Genomic DNA, 19,781 nt, shown 5'->3' on the forward strand with positions numbered 1-19,781 from the left:
ACTACCTCAATTGTGAAAATCAGATAAAAGAGTCAAGGATCACGCGCATGAACGCATGTCCAGCATTGAACTGGTGGTGGCGCTAGAGTGTTCAATGTATATGCATATAAATTGCTGTGAGTGATTGGGACAGTGTCCTGACTAATGGTATCGAGTTTTGTTATGTTAACTCAAAGTGTCACGGAGATGTTAGTCCACTTCCTGTTTGGCGGGTTCATCACCATATTTGATTGGCTGTCACAGGCAAATAAAAATGAAATTGAAAAATCTGACAAGTATCGTTTGTGCGGCTCGGGCAGAAGATCATCTCCCCCAAGTTCCGTGAAAATGGGATGAAATTTGTGAACGCTGAAACTTTTCGTAGAGTTTGGACTAAATCCAATATGGCGGAGGTCCAATATGGCGGAAAGTTACGTAATAGGAGTCATTGAACTCAGGTCGGTCCAGGGATTACAACGGTGCCTGATTTGTGAAAATCGGACCCACCGTTCAATGGTCACATGCGTGAATGCAATCCAGATTCGACCCATTGGTGGCGCTAGAGTGTTGGGCATAGAGTTCTGTAAATTGGTGAGAGTGATCATGGGACGGTTCTGAATCAGTGCGCCAAATTTCATAACTTTAGACCCAGCGGTTCTATTTTCGGCCAAATTTCGACCCGTTGGTGGCGCTAGACGGCTGGGTTTAGAGATCCATAAATGAGCGTGAGTGGTCAGTGGAGTGTCCCGAAACTTTCTGCCAAAAAATCTGCACTTTTTAGCCAGGCGTTCTATGGGCTGCCATAGACTCCAATGGCAGATGTGTAATAATAATAATAGGAAAAGCTAGTAACTCAATGGGTGCCTTCGCAGCTTCGCTGCTTGGCCCCCAATAATAATAATAATAGGAAAAACTACTAAAACAATGGGTGCCTTCGCAGCTTCGCTGCTAGGCCCCCAAATATAGCTGCAAGCAGCAATGCGGGGGCCAAGCAGTGCGCTATAGCAGGAATGGCGTTGCCATGGGATGAGCAAGCACTCACAGCAAGTTTGATGGCAATTGGATAAAGAACGGCTGAGAAATAAGCTAATTTACTTTGTTAAAGCACAACTAGAGGCCAAATTACACCAATGTCCTTGTGCGTTCTTACAATCAGCTCCCATATCCGTCTACCAAGTTTGGACTTCATACACCAAAGTGTTGCTGAGATGTGAGCTCACTTTCTTTATTGCAACACCCCTAGAGGCCAAATGAGACCACTTTCCTTGCATATCCTCACAATCAGCTAATATGTCCATGTATCAAGTTTGGACTTCATACAACGAAGCGTTGCTGAGATATGAGCCCACTTCCTGTATTACAGCGCCCCCTATAGAGGCCAAATGATGCCAATTTCCTACTGTGTCCTCACAATCAGATACCAAGTCCCTGTACCAAGTTTGGACTTCATACATCAAAGCGTTGCTGAGATACAAGCTCACTTCCTGTATTGCAGCGCCCCCTGTAGAGGCCAAATGACGCCAATTTCCTAGTGCATCCCCACAATCAGGTACCAAGTCTCTATACCAAGTTTGGACTTCGTACATCAAAGCATTGCTGAGATACAAGCTCACTTCCTGTATTGCAGCGCCCCCTATAGAGGCCAAATGATGCCAATTTCCTAGTGCGTCCTCACAATCAGATACCAAGTCCCTGTACCAAGTTTGGACTTCATACATTAAAGCGTAGCCGAGATGTTAGCCCACTTCCTGTTAGGCGGCATCGTCGCCATGTGTGATTTGCTGTCACGGGCAAATAAACTTAAAATTAAAAAATCTGACAAGTATCGTTTGTGCGGCTCGGTCTGAAGATCATCTCCGCCAAGTTCTGAGAAAATCGGAAGAAATTTGTAACCGCTGAAACTTTTCGTAGAGTTTGGACTAAATCCAACATGGCGGAGGTCCAATATGGCGGAAAGTGACGGGATAGGGGTCGATGAACTTGGGATGTTCCAAGGATTAAGACGCTACCTCAATTGTGAAAATCAGACAAAAGAGTCAAGGATCACGCGCATGAACGCATGTCCAGCATTGAACTGGTGGTGGCGCTAGAGTGTTCAATGTATATGCATAAAAATTGCTGTGAGTGATTGGGACAGTGTCCTGACTAATGGTATCGAGTTTTGTTATGTTAACTCAAAGCGTCACGGAGATGTTAGTCCACTTCCTGTTTGGCGGCTTCATCACCATATTTGATTGGCTGTTACAGGCAAACAAAAATGAAATTGAAAAATCTGACAAGTATCGTTTTTGCGGCTCGGGCAGAAGATCATCTCCAACAAGTTTCGTGAAAATCGGATGAAATTTGTAACCGCTGAACCTTTTCGTAGAGTTTGGACTAAATCCAATATGGCGGAGGTCCAGTATGGCCGAAAGTGACGTAGTAGGGGTCATTCAACTCAAGTCAGTCCAGGGATTCCAACGGTGCATGATTTGTGAAAATCGAACACACCGTTCAATTGTTACATGCGTGAATGTGAGTCCAGATTCGACCCATTGGTGGCGCTAGAGTGTTCGGCATAGAGTTCTGTAAATTGGTGAGAGTGATCATGGGACGGTCCTGAATCAGGGTGCTAAATTTCATAATAATAATGACTTGCAAATACCTTTCAACCCAGCTTATCAACTTTCGGCCAAACTTTGACCTGTTGGTGGCGCTAGACAGCTGGGTTTAGAGGTCCGTAAATGAGTGTGAGTGGTCAGTGGAGTGTCCCGAAACTTTCTGCCAAAAAATCTGCACTTTTTAGCCAGGCGTTCTATGGGCTGCCATAGACTCCAATGGCAGATGTGTAATAATAATAATAGGAAAAGCTAGTAACTCAATGGGTGCCTTCGCAGCTTCGCTGCTTGGCCCCCAATAATAATAGGAAAAACTACTAACTCAATGGGTGCCTTCGCAGCTTCGCTGCTAGGCCCCCAATAATAATAATAATAAGAACAAATAGAAACACAATGGGTGCCTTCGCAGCTTCGCTGCTTGGCCCCCAATGAACATGGACAAGCCCCCAGAGTGAAGTACTGTAGCTGCCTGGCTGCTCTAGCAATTGGCTGCAGCAACTAGAGCTAGGTAGCACCATTTGTTTTCCATACTGTCAGTACTCCATAACCTCGAAAAACAGAAAAATGACCGGAAATCTCCTTTAAGCTACATTGCAAAGGAGATTAAAAGAGATCAAAGATAGATGGTTGAAAGAAAAGGAGGTAGAAAGAAGCAGAGAGGAGGGAAGAAGAGGGAATATTTTTTGAGTGGGGTTGTTAGATGTGTTAGGAGAGGAGGTACTCTCGGAAGAGTTGGGCCTCCAATAGCTTTTTGAAGATACAGAGGGACATCCCAGCTCTGGTAGCACTTGGTAGATTGTTGAACAACAAAGGAAAATAGAATGGATTGCCGTGTGTGTAGGAGTGGTAGTGCCAGATGTCTTTCCTTGTAGGAACTCAGCGGCCGAGGGGTAACATATGCCTTTATGAGAGCATCTAAGCAAGTGTGAGCAGACCCAACAATCATTTTGTAAACAAGCATCAATGCCTTGAATTTGATGTGGATAGCAAAGAGTAGCCAGTGGAGCTCAATGAATAGTGGGGTAACATTTGCCCTTTTTGGGTGATTGAAAACCAGATGAGCCGGGGACATGTTACGAAAGTTGCGGTAGAAGAAATCAACGGGTGGACAAACTGAGGGTTGTTAAAAGACTTTCACCAGAGTGGTGGTAGCGTAGTTGGGTAGCATAGTTGGTGGTAGCGTTAGCAGATTTGGGGCATCCGTGGCCTACTGGTTAGCGCTTCGGACTTGTTACCGGAGGGTTGCCGGTTCGAACCCCGACCAGTAGGCACGGCTGAAGTGCCCTTGAGCAAGGCACCTAACCCCTCACTGCCCCCCGAGCGCCGCTGTTGTTGCAGGCAGCTCACTGCGCCGGGATTAGTGTGTGCTTCACCTCACTGTGTGTTCACTGTGTGCTGAGTGTGTTTTACTAATTCACGGATTGTGATAAATGCAGAGACCAAATTTCCCTCACGGGATCAAAAGAGTATATATATACTTATACTTATACTTATACTCAGGGACGTGCACAGGGGGGTTGCTCAGGTTGCCTGGGCAACTGCCCATATGCCCTTCTCGACTCACGTTGCCCTTCCGAGGGGGAAAATAAATAAATAAATAAATAAATCGTACAATGGATACAGAATTGCACGTAGGCCTAGAGTAGGGGAAGGGCAAACTCTGTTTACGTGGCTGCAGTGCTGCACGCGACCGGCACCTGAGCTGAGCCTGCATGAGCGGCCCTAGAAGGAGATTGTCGCCGTTGTCGGGTGAGACGACTCAACGTTGTCGGAAAAGGTGAGTTTGTAATGTAGGCCTATAACAAACGAACGATCACGATCATCATCAAGTTTTATGAAATGAATTAAAATCTTCATAAATCCAGGCTGAGTTTGCCACGTTTAGCCTAAATAATCAGACAGATAGCTTGCAGACAAGCAGGCCGTTATCACAGAGCCTAGCCTAGGCTAGACCTACTATTTTCTTTTGGTAGGCATTAGGCAAACAGCTACATGTCTGCTGATAGTTAGTTTCTCACATTTCGTTTTAGCAAGAATAATGAATGATGGAAGTAATGCATCACATTATTTTATTCAAGGGTGTACTTTGGAGTGGGTAAGACTGTTTTTAGTGGCAGGCTAGCACATACCGTTGACTTGCGCTAGCCTAGCACCTGCGAACTCTGCAATTAGAAGGACTGGATGAAACGTGTTGAAAACGGTCTCCACTGATAAATATCACACTTGCTTACTTGGAAATGAGGTCCTATGTCCAAAATCCTGAACCACCCCTTTAAAGAGATGCATGCTAAATAATTGTAATCTAAAAAACATAGGCTATTTTAGAGGTCATTTCAAAGATCTTGCCAGAGCAGAACATAAATACCACTAGTGGGCATTAAAATAATGGTATGGCGATTGAGTGCTGTATTTTAGTGTTTTACTTCCTTGTGTATATATATTTTAATAAAGACCCTGTTATTCTCACTCCTTAATACTGATTTTTTTGTTGTTTTTTTAGGGGGGGGGGGGGGCTTTTTTCAGGTCAGAGCAACTGCCCCTCAAAATTCCTGTGCACGTCCCTGCTTATACGTATACTTATACTTATACTAGTGGTTAAGGACCTGGGCTAGCATGCAGTAGCCTGAAAAGTTGTAGATTCAATACGCGGCTTCCACTGTTGTGCTCTTGGAGTTGCTCCAGGGACAATGGCTCTAGTAATAATTGACATAAGTGGAGCTTTGGATAAAAAAGCATCTGCTAAATGAATAATTGTAAATGAGCAGTCACTATGATAGTGTGGTAGTCAAAGGAGTCATATTTGGTCAAAGAGTCATATTTGCTCAAGGGTAGGAGTGTATTTCCATTTGTTCGAAATGAACTGGCCCGTCCCACCTCCATGTCCAGATAGACAGGAGGTATGGGAAAATGTGGTGGAACGCACAGCCAAGGTAGCAGGCCTGGTTTGATCCAGGTTGGTTGCAACTTCGATCCAGGTGCCAAAGTGTCACAATTGACAGTACAGAACACAACAGGTATACATTATTAAGCATGCATTCATTCATTCATTCAACCTTTATTTATTCTCGGAGGGTCATTGAGGGAAGCCCTCATTTTCAATGAAGCCGAGATTACAGAAGCGAAGCAAAGCGCTCCACAAACAAGACACATAACAACAAGACAAAAGATGCCGGATGGAGCGGCGTAGTCGCCAGCGTGCCCATGACATCAAGACATGACAAATACATTTAAAAAATAACAAATACAAAAAATGCCGGACAGAGCGGTGTAGTCGCCAGCGTACCCGTGACACCAAGACATACAAGACAGACAACAAAACAAATAAACAAATAAAAAGTAAAAAAAAGAAAAAATATTTAAAAAGGGGGAAAAGTGATGTTAAAATTATTCCAATTTCCAAACCAGCTGAAAATGTCCAAGGGCAATAATGATCCAACAAAGTTCTTTAGCAACTGACCAACCCGGTGAATTCACTGGCAGTCTGGAGATAACGTTAACGTTAGAAGCTAGGCCTTGTAGACTGCAGTCTGGAGATCACTGGAAGCACAGTCCAAGCTCCGCTCTAGAATCTTTGGTCTAAAGTAATGGGCGATCGTGTAGATCCGCAACTCAGTGGACCCTCAACAGCGACCGCCTGTTGCTCCGTGAGACTGCAGCTCTTCACCGCCAACGTTAGTCTGCAGTTGGCATGGCAGCTCGCAGGTCAGCAACAACTCGACGGCCACGGCAGATCTTTCGCAGAGTAGCTAGCCTGGGTCCAGCTGTCCCGAGAGATCCCCTCGACCAGACAGTGAAGTGCACATTTCACGGATGGATGGAAGGATGTCAGAGGCCCAGTTAGTCTGCAGTTGGCATTGCAGCCCGCAGGTCAGCAACAGCTCGGCGGCCACAGCATATCCCTCGCAGAGTAGCCCAGGTCCAGCCGTCCCGAGAGATCCCCTCGCACAGACAGCGAAGTGCAGCACCGCTCACGGATGGATAGAAGGATGTCCGATGCCCAGCTAGGGCAAAAGCTAGCTAGCCATAGCAAGCTCCCAATGGACAAACGTCAACGACATCAGCTGACTTAGAAGCAATAAAAAGGACTAAGAATAACACAAAAACTATCAAAAATAACGTAAATAAATAGGGAAAATATTTAACTAGACAAACCAATACAAGAAAATAAACATGACATTACATAAAATTACGAACATTACATAAAAACAAACAAAAACATAATACCAGGCGGAGCGGCGTGTCTCGCCAGCGTCCCCGTAACCTAGCAATTTATGCACAGCATCTGCACATGCTTTGGCCAGTATTCCACAGGCACACTACTTTTAAGCATGTTGTTGATAATGTGATGCCACTTCTAGCCACAAAAGCACAATACAACTTGTCTTTCTCCTACACTGCATTTAATACCAATCTGTTAAAGTGTGGAGAATAATTTCCCTTTGTGCCTCATGTTATGGAGTAATATGGTAAACCTTGTTAACACATGTACTGTATGTTTACAGTGCAATTACTTGACAAAGACACACCTGGACGCCATGTACATGTAAGCAACGGCCTTTCTTAGGATTGAGTTGATAAATTATCTTTCCTATTCATTTTAATTAGGATATGAAATCCATACCAGTCTTAGGCAGCTCTGAGAGAAAGAACATTTCTCTAAGATAATTTATATCATCATGTGACACTTGTAACAAGAGTTCAATTTTATGTGGTCTCACTGAGAGCTAATTTTCACTTTTCTGTTCATATACAATCCTTATACAAGGTCAGAGCGGAACCTGCCTCTATTATTTATTGAGTACATTCAGTTTTAATGAAGTTCTGTGCCATTTAAGCAGATTTGAGTAATACAATAAATGGAAAAAAAATCTATTTAAAAATGTAGGCTTTTAAATATTTTCATACAGCAGACGTTAGACACTGGATATGTTTTCATTTGATTCTAACTAAAATGATCTTGTGGTGCAGACTGTGCTTTATTTTTACAAGCTAACAAGTTTATCAGAAGTAGCAAAATAATATCTTGAAACAAGATGTATCTCATTTCAGTGTTACAACAGTATTGTTTCATTGTTGTCATCCAACAAAATCCTCCCATTTCCAAAAAATACCTCTGTCCATCCAACTTTATTGACACAGCAGTCTCGAAGTATTAGATTAAGAAGAGCAGAAACAATTTGGATGAGTTTTCTCAATCACCCTCCCAGTGGATTAAATTTATTGACATCATGACATTTGTGCACACAAATTGCATCTGCGTGATGGAAATATGAAACTGTCTGTCTTGTTACCAGGAAGCTGGTTGCCAGGAGAGAATTTCCGCTGAAGACAGATTGTTCCTTGGTTGTGGGCAGAGGCAGGTACATGACTTCTACATATTTCTGGACCAGTCGTCCCCTCACACATGAATAAATAAAAGACAGAATCATCTCAATTTAGTGTTGGTGCAACTGTATTCACATTCTCCATACAGTCTGCGTTTTTCATGCAAATGATTATATTGCATGTCATCCAAAGCAAGTACTTATGTGATATGTAAGCGACAATGACAATTACAATTCACTAGTTCACATTCCGTAATTTGCAAACAGATATAATAGCATAATAGAAAAGCATGTTTGGTGAAGTCTCTGGCCAGGGTCCTGAAGTGATTTGCGGAGTCAACTGCGCAGGTAGGAGTCGTGCAGGATTCCGCAATACACCCCAAAAAATGTGTTAAAGATGAGGGACCCTATAGCCAGGACCACGCAAACCAATTCGACGGGAGAGCGCGAGGTGCGCTAATTCCCTCAGATCAGAGACTTGATCTGATATAAGAGTGATAGGCGTCGGAGGACCACGGCGCGCTTGATCGGACAGGCCGTTATTTGCCGCGTATGGTTGCCGCTGCACCATAAAATAATGAGTAACGGCCTGCTGGGATTCCGATTTACGTTAGAACAGAGTTGAGCTGCGTTTGAAACCAGAAGCGAGTAACGCATCGTCCGTAGTCTGGAGGGGGGATCTTTCCATGCGATGGAAAAAGTAATTAGCCAAATAGGGCTGCAGGTGAGAGTAGATGATGAAAATGACAGCCCAAACACGCGGTTGTGAAGTTCAACATCTAATGCACCCCAATGTTTAGTAGGCTGGTAAGGCCTACGCAATTAAAATAGGCTGCTGTAGCTAACTGCGGTAGCTATAACGGCAAGAGAAGTGATGAGCAGCAACACATTATTAGAGAGGATTCCGAGGAACAGAGCAGAGCTACACGCAGGTGCAGGTGCTCCCTTGGTCAGCTAGGGAAGTAACGGAGCAGAGCTACACGCAGGTGCAGGTGCTCCCTTGGTCAGATAGGGAAGTAACGGAGCAGAGCTACACGCAGGTGCAGGTGCTCCCTTGGTCAGCTAGGGAAGTAACGGAGCAGAGCTACACGCAGGTGCAGGTGCTCCCTTGGTCAGCTAGGGAAGGGCTTTAATATGCTGACACTCAATGAACACAGAGGAAGGCAAAAAAACTCCCAGACATTTAAAGGAGAAAAAATCCTCCCTTGCCCTCTTGGCAATAAGCGACAGAGCAACAGCTCCTGTGTATCAGCTGCCTTACGGCCAACGCCGGCATTGAGTTAAAGCGATGCTCCCTTAAATATATTTTGTGATCACCACATAGATTATATTGTATTACTATTTCATGTAGACATGGTCTCAGATGAGACGCCAATACGGTAGCCTATAGGGTGGTGGCACCAATCCAGGGAAAGAGGGGTGAGGGAGAACAAGGGACGCGGTCCCTGGCTGGGGAAAAAACGCGGGCTCGAACGCGGTTCACGCCGGCGGGAGAGGATGGGGAAAAAGGGGAAAAGGTAGCGACGTGGTCGCTACGGGGGAAGGGGGAGGAGGTTGCGCAGCACCCTAGGTAGGCAAAGAGAAAAGTGGGGAGGGTTGATTAGCTGGAAAAGAGAAAGAGGCCATAGTAGCGAAAGGCAAGGTAGAGAGCTGCACGCGGGCTACCATAACTTGCTGAGTTGAGTGAGCAGGGGGAAACGCTGTTTAGGAATAGAGAAAGAGGCCGCAGTAGCGGAAGACAAGGTAGTGGGCTGCCGCGGGCTGCCATAACTTGCGGAGTTGAAAACATGTTGCATGAACAGAGGGGGAGACACCGGAGGAACGGAGCTCCGCGCTGCGGCGCTGGTGCTCGGTTGATCGGCTATAGTAAGAGAGGAAAGATAAACTGATTGTTGGAGAAGGCGACGCAGGTCTGCTTTCCTTGCGAAACGAGGGCAATCGATCCTACATCCAACTCTGCTCTAATCAAAGATATGGTCCGCGGAGTAGCTCTCCTTCTTCGGGTCGTGCGCTGGCTATCGCTGTTATTAGAAACAGGCGAGCGATTGGATGCCCGAGAAGGCGCTAGGGAAGCCAATCTGCGCGACCGGTTTCTAGCTGGACCAAACGCGTCTTGCAAGCGGAGTGACGCCGATGCTGCAACTTCGGCAGATAGAGGCAGACTGCGAATAAATAACCTGTCTGATTGAAGGAGGCGTGGCAAATTCCGTCATGCTCCTCCGAACTTCCGTTTGTAAACGCCATTAAGAGAACCGAATATCACAGACTATATGAAAGACATGAATCAGAAGCACAAAATCTGTTGCCATTGACAGTGGTCATTATACTTTTTTTGCAGTGGTCATTACAGAGATTTATTGGACCTCCTAAGGCCCATTCATACTGTATTCATTGAACTTTCTGTTGGATTTTGAAGAGCCATATAAGTAAGGACAACTTAAGTTCATGGTGGGCTATTACACTTTCTTTTACAGTTTGTTACAATGTACGTCATTGTGTAGATGCACTGCAACTAGCGATCTGTAATGTAATATAATGTTCTCATAATTCTCATTATAATTATCGGATACAGTACATGGCATTCTAAACAGAAGTTCAGGAGCAGATGTGACAAATTTTCCATGCATATAATGTATTCCTAATATCTGGTTTCTAGCAAAATGACTCTTCCCCATCACCACCTTAGTCTGCATGGTGACTTCTGCACGATTCCCTGCAAGGTAATCCAGACACTCTGGCCAAGACCTTGCCAAACACACATTTCCACTGGCATGCGGAAAGCTAATTTAGAGCCCCAGATAGTGCAATGTTTTCTTTTTTTCTTTCTTTTTTTTTTTTAAAGCAGTACAAGATAACTCCTACTCATTATGCCATATTTCCCTCTGCTGCCATTAAGCTCAAAGCTCAGTGTGCTAATGTGAAAGGAAACATATTGCTGTCATCACTGAAAAATGTCCAGGCAGGACAGGTAACATGAGGTAATGTTTTGCAAATGTGTTGCTTGTTTATTTTGGCACTCTGTCTTGGCAGTGAAAAAATATTGACAGCCATGACTGCTTTCTGTACCTGTTTGTGTGACAAGCAGGTATATGTCCATCTCTGCCATTCAGCCAGTGCCTGTAGAGACAGCCTTGTTGTGGGCTTACACTAAGTCTTTTGAAAGTTTATGGCAGTTTGTAAACAGCCAATTGGTGTGACCTCGACACCTTCTTCATGGCTGGTTCTTGTTAATGAAATGGTGCTTGCCTTGCCCATTTCCCAGGATACCCTTTTCTTCTTCATTTTGTTGCTCTGCTGTTATTTTTCCTGGCTCAGTAACCCATCAAAGAGAAAGAGAAAAAACATTCTCTTTATTTGCTCATTTATTTGACTGTTGTTGAGTAGACTGCCTAAAAACATTCAACACCCTTGGGATTCACTCCTGTGGTTACTGCCTCATCTTCCACAGCCCAGCAGATGCCTAATCTCTCCCCTACTCGATGGATATTAAAAAAAACATCCTATCAGACAGTTTGAAAGTTGATCCAACACCAAACAGATACATCCATAGTGTCCACATGGCGCAGTATAGTGATGTAGAACTCGAGTCCGGTCTCGGACTCGAGACCGATTTCTGCTTTCTCGGACTTGTCTCGGACTTGTTCCTTCAAAGACTCGGTCTTGACTCGGTCTCGGACCACAGTGGGAGGAGAAGGACTCGTAATTTCCGACCGAGTCCTCGAGACCAACGCATTTTTTTATGTTCATATAAAAAAAAAACACAACACATAAAAACAATAATAATAAAATGCAATGTTGACGGGCATTATTTGAAAACGACTATGGTGCAAAGATCCTGCCGTCAGAGTCGTTTATTCACAGGCCTGATAGCGCTCCGGCATAGCCTACCGACGTGTCTGCGGGGAAAAAATCAGGTTCGCGTTTGTGTGATCTCACATGCAAATTCCTTTTGTGTTTCCCATACACTACGAATGTGTTTCCCACACTGGCAACGCGAAACGTAGCCAAAGTCATAGAGTGCAACTTTATGAACCCAGGGGAAGACACCAAACTACCAAACTTGTCGATAAAGGTATAAAGAATAAATGGCGCTGGTCTTGGATGAGGTGGGTGATGAAAAGCCCTTTGGAAGCTGGTGTCAAAAACTCCGGCAACCAGGAGCATGTTTCTGCACGTTTTGCGCAGGGAAAATATTATATGGAACTAGAGGGAAAAAAGTTTCTTCCACGGCACGAGTTAGACCCTAGTCATCAAGCAGCTGTCGACCAATTCAACACACCTCACGTAGGTGGCTGTTTACTCGGCCGCTTCTGCGCTCAAAGTCAGGTTGCTCCAATCAATTTCGCTCATCATCCTGCTCCAGTGAAATTGCTCCACGCTTGCTCCAGTTTAAAAGATGGAGAAAAAAATACAAGCCGAATTGTCACCTTAAACAGAAAACTTCAATCCCAAAGAACTTAGAGCAAAGGCAATTTCACTCATAGAACATTTATTTTAAAATGCAACAACGATAGTGCATCAACAACCTAAGTTTTACTTTCATCCTTCTACTTCATATGAAGCATATTCAAATTGCTCACGTTTTTCTTTGCTCTCCTAAACACACTCTCATGTTTCCGCAAAATGTGTCTTCTTAGATTCCAAAATTAATCTTTACTCACTGAAACAGTGTCACCACATGGTCTACATTGTATCTAGTTGTTTTGTAGGAATAATACACTTGTATGACTTATCAGTTTCCTTTCTAAAATATTTAGCAAACTCCATCCCCACTCACTAGCTCTGATCTGTCGTTTACAATCGCTCATCCAGTCGTCACTTTGTGTCAGAAATTAGCGGAGGATAAACTCGCCCTTACGCATCTGTCGGTCTCGAGGCATGCGGGCTATCTTATTAGGCTACACACGGCATCTCTTCAGAATTTCAAAGAAATCTGTCCGACAAACTTAAGAATAACATGTTTAAAATAAAATTATTAGTATAAAATAACATATTTTGCAGAAAAATTAATGTCTCTTTGTTCATGCCCTTTAGTCAATGGTTAGGCTACTAATCAATTCTAATTTACTTTTGAGTATTATAATTGCCACCCACTGACCTTTCTTGGTATGGCTGTAGTATCTGTAGTCTCAGTATGCTATACAAGCAATAAGTATGCAGGTAAGTCTGTGACTAGTTAAAAGCAGGGACGGATTAATGAACAGGCCTACCAGGCCCAGGGTCCCAGGAACTCTGGTGCTCTACACAAAGATGCTACTGTAATATAGGCTTGTATTGGGTTTGTTCATCTCATGTCTGAATGATGTTCATTTATATCCACAAAAGTCACCAGAATCTATCATCTAAGGCAGTGGTTTTCAAAGTGGGGGCCGGGGCCCCCTGGGGGGCCATGAGGGGGTGCCAGGGGGGCCTCAGCAAGTTGGAAGGAAAAATAAAAGCAACAAATAAATACATTTGAAAAATTTAAAATATACCTATTACTATGAGGGTTGTTATACAATGCCATTATAATAATTTGTCGCATATCTGAACATTATATTTTCCATGATAATGACTGGGAATAATAGTAGAATGATAGCTCTCATATAGCAGAAAGCCCCAAATGCAATTTTTACACACTGTATGCTCCATCGCAAAGTGCTTGCGGCTAAAATAATTATTAGGATTAGCTTAATGTATTTTTACATTTGCCGTAGTATTGTCGATGGGTTTAATAACACATCAAGGGGATCCTTGGCCAGAACCTAGTGGTATTTGGGGGGCCTTGTCGTGGAAAAGTTTGGGAACCCCTGATCTAAGGTACTATTTATCAAAATCTTCTGCCAGGGGAGCACACCCCTGGATCCCGCTTGACAATTATGTTGATCAGGGCATATATCTTGGTTTAGGGGCACGCTTACCTTCCAGGGAAAAAAGTTCAGGCTCCTCCATCCTTTCTGTTTTCGTTATTTAATGATTAATGATATCCATGATGAGTATTGAATTAGTGAATTAGCTCAACATTGTGTGCTGATAACCATAGCATATATAGATAGCCGAGTAAAAGAAAACAACAAGTAGCCTATTGCGTGCCTGCGTGCGTATTCTCTCTCCTGCTCAATCAAAATGTGTGCACGTTAATTTTGATAACGTGTTAACTAACTTTACATAATAGAAAATGGTAAATAGCCTGATGGCATGCAGCTAACGGGATACTGTGCATAGTTGGGAAGGTATGGTAGGCCAATTTGGTGTGAATACACACACACACAAGGGAAATTTTCTCTCGCTGTTGAGTAGCCTGATGGTACGCACAGTGCGTACGGACACACACCTGCAGGCGCGCCTGTCTACTATCACCCCTGTATTTATCTCTATGGCTCTGCTGCCGGTGAGTGTCAGTAGGTCAGCATAGTCAATATTAAGACGTTAAGACTGCTCCTCTAAACAATTCCCAATCTAGCTTAGTCTGTAGGCCTAACTGTTGATTATTAACTGGTGTGATATTAAATCATGAATATGAAAACTGACATGTTTTTATGGTCTTGGTCTCGACTCCTAAAGGACTCCCTCTCGACTCGGACTTGCTTCCTCAAAGACTCGGTCTTGACTCGGACTCGACTGTATTTGAAAACCAACGGACTCGATCTTGACTCGGTCTCAACCCTTCAAAGACTCGGTCTTGACTTGGACTCAGCATAGGCGGTCTCGTCCCCATCACTAGCGCAGTACATAAGAGATGCACATGCGCACAACACAAACAGACACATCCATAGTGTCCACATGACTTCCATAAAAGGAAGGATTGGTTTCTTCTCTTTCTTTCTTTTGAGGAGACTGTGTGTCTGTGCACTGTGAATGGTGTGGGATTTCTACACGTTTGGCAGGAAATGCAAGGACCAACTTACCTCCCTAAGACTTGCTATTTCAGTCCATTAATGGTGTCTGCAACTGATACTGCATTTCATGATCACATTTGTCATTAGAAATCATGGTTGTCGACATACTGCTGTTGTCTGCTCTAATGTAACAATTCAGTTATTTCTCCCGACTAATTATCTGTCCTGCTTATCAGCTTGACTGCATCCCTCCCTAGATGTTTGTGACCTCTGCCAAAGGCTGTCAGATGAAACGTGTCAGCATGCTTTGGCGGTGTCAGGTGGCGAAGTACCATGGAACAATCAGGGCCATTTCTGAACATCTGGGGTCCCAAGGTACATCAGCTTGAGTGTCCCCCCCACCTGTATCAAACAAATGAGTTGTGTTGATATTCATTATTTGATTAAATAATAGCAAATAAAAACAATGGTGACCAAGAGAGACCATACCCAAAGTCACACTATAAATGTACATGTTCATTTACATGTTTTCCTGGTAAAAACCTGCCATGTGAGTATTAAATAAAACTTCAACTTCAACTTCAACATAGCTTTTTAATCTGACTTCACATGACTTTACAAACTATTCATTCAGTGAATAAAATGTGGATAAACCTAAATGTACTGCATAGCGGTACATGGTATGACCCCCTGCATGGTGTTGCCACTAGTTACACAAAATAAACAAAGCACACTTCCCATGTCCTCTCCATCCCCTACTCCTGCAACTCTCTGTAAACATTCAGTCTTACATTTTCTCCCCTTGGTTACAATGATTATTTAACAATACAATACAAAAAAAACAATCTGAACTGCTTGAACACACACTGTGTGTGTGTGTGTGTGTTGGGTTGAGGGAGTGGGGTGGAGAGAGTCTGTGTGGGTTTCAGGCAGTGTTGGAGTAAATGGTAGGCTTTTCCTGAGGTTTGGTTGGCCTTTGGGTATTAGGTCAAAGCAACACAGACAAGACGGCATCCCCAACAGGCAGGAGGCCTCTGTGGTGGATTTCTATGACTTAAAGCAGGGGTGGGCAAACTGCGGCCCGCGGGCCGGATCCGGCCCGCCGAGCATTTCATTTGGTTATCAGGCTGCTCGCTATTTTTTTCCTGCGATAGAGACGACGTTGGTTAGCCTTACTGCAAACTGCTTTTCACTCTCCTTAGAGAACGTTTGCAATGTCAATGTCAAAACATCATGTTAAATAGAGATAACATCATGTTAAACTAAGTTAACTCTTAGTTATCTCCTTTGCAGCAGATCTAACATGAACATTATGCGATCCATTTAATTGGGAACAGAGCCATATAAAGGTACCTTTATATGGCTCTGATTGGGAATGCGTCTGCACTCACGAGAGGGAGAGAGAGCCGCAGGTTCCAGCTGGTTTGTCATTGTTGATAATTGATATCTCCTTCTTATAAGAAACTTTTAAAAGAAAATCATGAAGGCAACAGTAGTTCCCACTACTGACCATTTAAAAACTGTGAGAGGGCCCAGCCTTAGGTACAGCACTAGCCATAGCGGAGCAGGCAGAAGATCATTGAGAAATAAACGTGAATTAAAGCGACTGTCTTAAAGCGACAGTGCACAATTTATACATTTGTTAAACAGCATAAAATTAGCAGTATTTTTAAGCAATTCATATTTTAAAAGAAATACTTTTCATACTAAATTATAGCCTATAAAAAAATAATTTTGTATGTATGTGTTGTGGGGGGGGGGGTTGTTGTGCGGCCTGTCGGCCAATTTTCAAAACCCAATGTGGCCCTTGAGCCAAAAAGTTTGCCCACCCCTGACTTAAAGGATGCATGTATGGTTTTTATAAAATTTGATATTACTGCAATTATTATGAGACTTCAAGGCCTGTGCACATCTTAAACAGACCAGACCAGCAGTCAAGGAGTGGGGTGAAGGAGTTCACAGTGACACCTGGCCTCTCATTAGATGGTCGAGAGCGAGAGGATGATGTAATTGGATGATGTAATGGTGGTAACAGCAAGGCCAAGTAACAGGTGGCAAGATAAGAAGCCCTGTTACACCCAACTGGAAAAAAACTGAATCTGGGAAAAACCCAGAAGAAGACAGTTTTGCATATCATTTTATGCCTGATGAGACAATGGGTTCCACCAATATGCGTAAACCTGGTGGATGCTGATTGGCCAACAGGTGTCTTTCGAGTGTGGCGAGAGGAGAGGGCCCAAGGTTAAGGAGTATAAAAGATAGGCCGCAGCCACCTGTTAGTCAGATCTCATCGGGGCCGCCAGCTGATGACATCTCACCTCACCCTATTGCTTGACACCTGGTCTGGACATCGTTTAGGCTGGACTATTACTGCAATACGGTGAATAAAGATTCAACAGTCTTCAGAGATCTCCTGTCTGCATTGTCTCCTTCGGACGCCTTGTCCCAGAGTGCTAATTAGTAAATAGTTAAGTGATAAATTGCTAATTGGATTCGGAAGCGGACCAGTTCTTCCACGACACCTCACACTAAACACACATCCACTTCATCCCAGAGGGGCTGTGGGCAGCAAGAGAAGTGCACATTGTGTGTGTGTGTATGTGTGTGTGTGTGTGTATGTGTGTGTGTGTGTGTGTGTGTAAATACATAAGAAAGGATGACAGGTAAAAGTATCATGCACTTAAAGAGCAATTACGGACATACATCATAAACACATTGTCAGGATTATAAATTGAATGGTGCAAGAATAATGACCAGGCACATAATATGCTTGCTTTGTTCGAGCACAGAGGAATTCAAAAGTATCAAATATAAGAGAAAAAGGCAGTTGATTTCAAACAATAGCCAGTCAAGTGATTTCATTTGAAGTGATTGTACTACATGGTTCAAAGAGAGATGTTTCAAAGAATGATGCTTATTGTTTGCCAAGCACAAGCCTCCTATTATAATGTGTGGTGCTATTTCAATGTTACGGTGGTCCTGGAGTGCCAAACACACTGACAAATAGGAAAACACAACCACAAATAAGAAATCACAATGGCAAATCACAAAACACAACAGCAAATCAAAAATTGCACAAAACACAGTGGCAATTGTCCTATTTGCTGTTGTGTTTGACACTTCAAGGCTACCGTACAATGTACCAAATAAGTCACAAGATCAATAGTATATTAGTCATGCAAATTAACAATTTGTGTGCCAAAAACACAATATTGCATTTTTTGTTCCCATGTGTTCAGTGCCAAAAATACAGTGGTGCATTGCATTCACATCGCAAAAACAAAAATAATCAGGTTATCTCGTATTTATGAGATAATTATCTCAGAATTACGAGATAGTATCTCATAATTATGACATATTATCTCATAATCACGAGATAATTATCTCGTAATTACGAGAGAATCATGATTTATGACACATTTCCAATTCTGCCCCCACTTGTGTGAGGCAATGACATGGTCTATTAGAGAAGATAGACCCAACAGCTTCCCAAGAGAAAGTCTGAAGCTGAAGTTCCTTTCAAACCTTTACTTAGGATTCTCTGTAAAACTATGCAGACCAACAGAGTACATCTCAGTTATTTCCTTCGATGTTTTGTTTAACAGCAATCATGTAGACTAACATTTCAAGTTACAGAATAGAAACTAATGTGTTAGCTTATGGCTATGTATATGAGAAATCCCATAGAGATGCTAACGGTTAGCATAATCAATAAAAGTAGATATGTAGAGCCAACTTCAGTCCATTTACGAAAGGGTTACATAAGAAGAGTTCTTTGTTTACAACTGACTATTTTCTCTCAATATAATATGTGTAGGAAAAATGTGACTGTTTCCCTCATCAATGCCACTTGAACAAGTAGCCTAGCTGCACAAAATAAACAATAAGCGTGCTTGTGACAACGTGGATGGAGACAGTCTCGCCAGGTCTTGCTAGGTCACTTCCCGGAAACTTTACAGGCAACACTTCATATTTCAGGAAAGACGCTATATTACATTACATTACATTTGGCTGATGCATTTTTAACCAAAGCGACTAACAACCTGGTAACAGTTCAGTTTTAAAGCAATTCTCTCAACAATTTTAGCACAATTTAAAAAACGGTAGAGTACAGTAAGAATGAGTGCATCAGTGAGTGCTGTTTTTAAACAGCTATATCTCCATTTCTAGAAAAAAAAACAGGGATTTTGATGAAAACTAGCCACTGTTTAGCTTGGGATTTCTTAGGAACAGAGGCATGTAGAAATAAACAGTTTGTACCCACTGAGAGCTTAAAGTTTCACCTTTTCAAACGAGCCATAGCATGTGTCCATAGCTATAACATAGAATACGCTGTGGCTCTACAAAAATCGTCAACAATGATCTAGATTGCTGGCACTCTGGGCCAAAGTTTCAGAAAACAGCGCAGCATTCAAATTCAGATTTAGAATTCGTCACACATTGAAATTGGGTGATTACTTTAGGCCAGAGTGACCAGTCTACCTTTATTTCAGTGGCTATGCATCTTTCACTGAATGCTTATCTTTGCTGCTGAAACTTTGCTTCAGAGAGATGCATTATTTAACTAGCTTGAATAATTAACCAACAGCCCTACTGATGCGACCTGACCTGTGGAAAACGCACATGCACACACGTGTGTGTGTGTGTGTGTGTGTGTGTGTGTGTGGATATAGCATGTGTTTAGCAAGGAGAGTAGAATTAGCAGTGAGCATAAGCAGCAGTAAAAACATGCAACCTAAAATCAATTGGACATCCCCAGATATTGCAGAGATACATTTTTGAACAACGTGAATTGCTGTGTGATTTTTAAATAGTGCACTTTTTTCTTTAATTATTCATTTCACCATTGAGTATATTTCTGTGTCCTTGTGCTAACAGCACATTAACAAGGTCTATGTTTTTGAGGGAAGCAACTGCTTGCATTTCAACCACTCCTCCATATCTTTAGAACTCACCACTAGTTTAAAATTAATGAATTCAGGCTGCATTGGTGGCCATTTTACTATACACTCTCATGACCACTATTTGCATGCTAGGAGAGCCTACTTTGTAGCCTGCCTCTT

Source organism: Alosa pseudoharengus, unplaced genomic scaffold (assembly GCF_046254945.1).
Source record: "Alosa pseudoharengus isolate Yale_2024_CS ecotype anadromous, Long Island Sound unplaced genomic scaffold, YU_APseudo_1.1 YU_APseudo_1.1_scf_10, whole genome shotgun sequence".
Lineage (NCBI taxonomy): Eukaryota > Metazoa > Chordata > Actinopteri > Clupeiformes > Clupeidae > Alosa > Alosa pseudoharengus.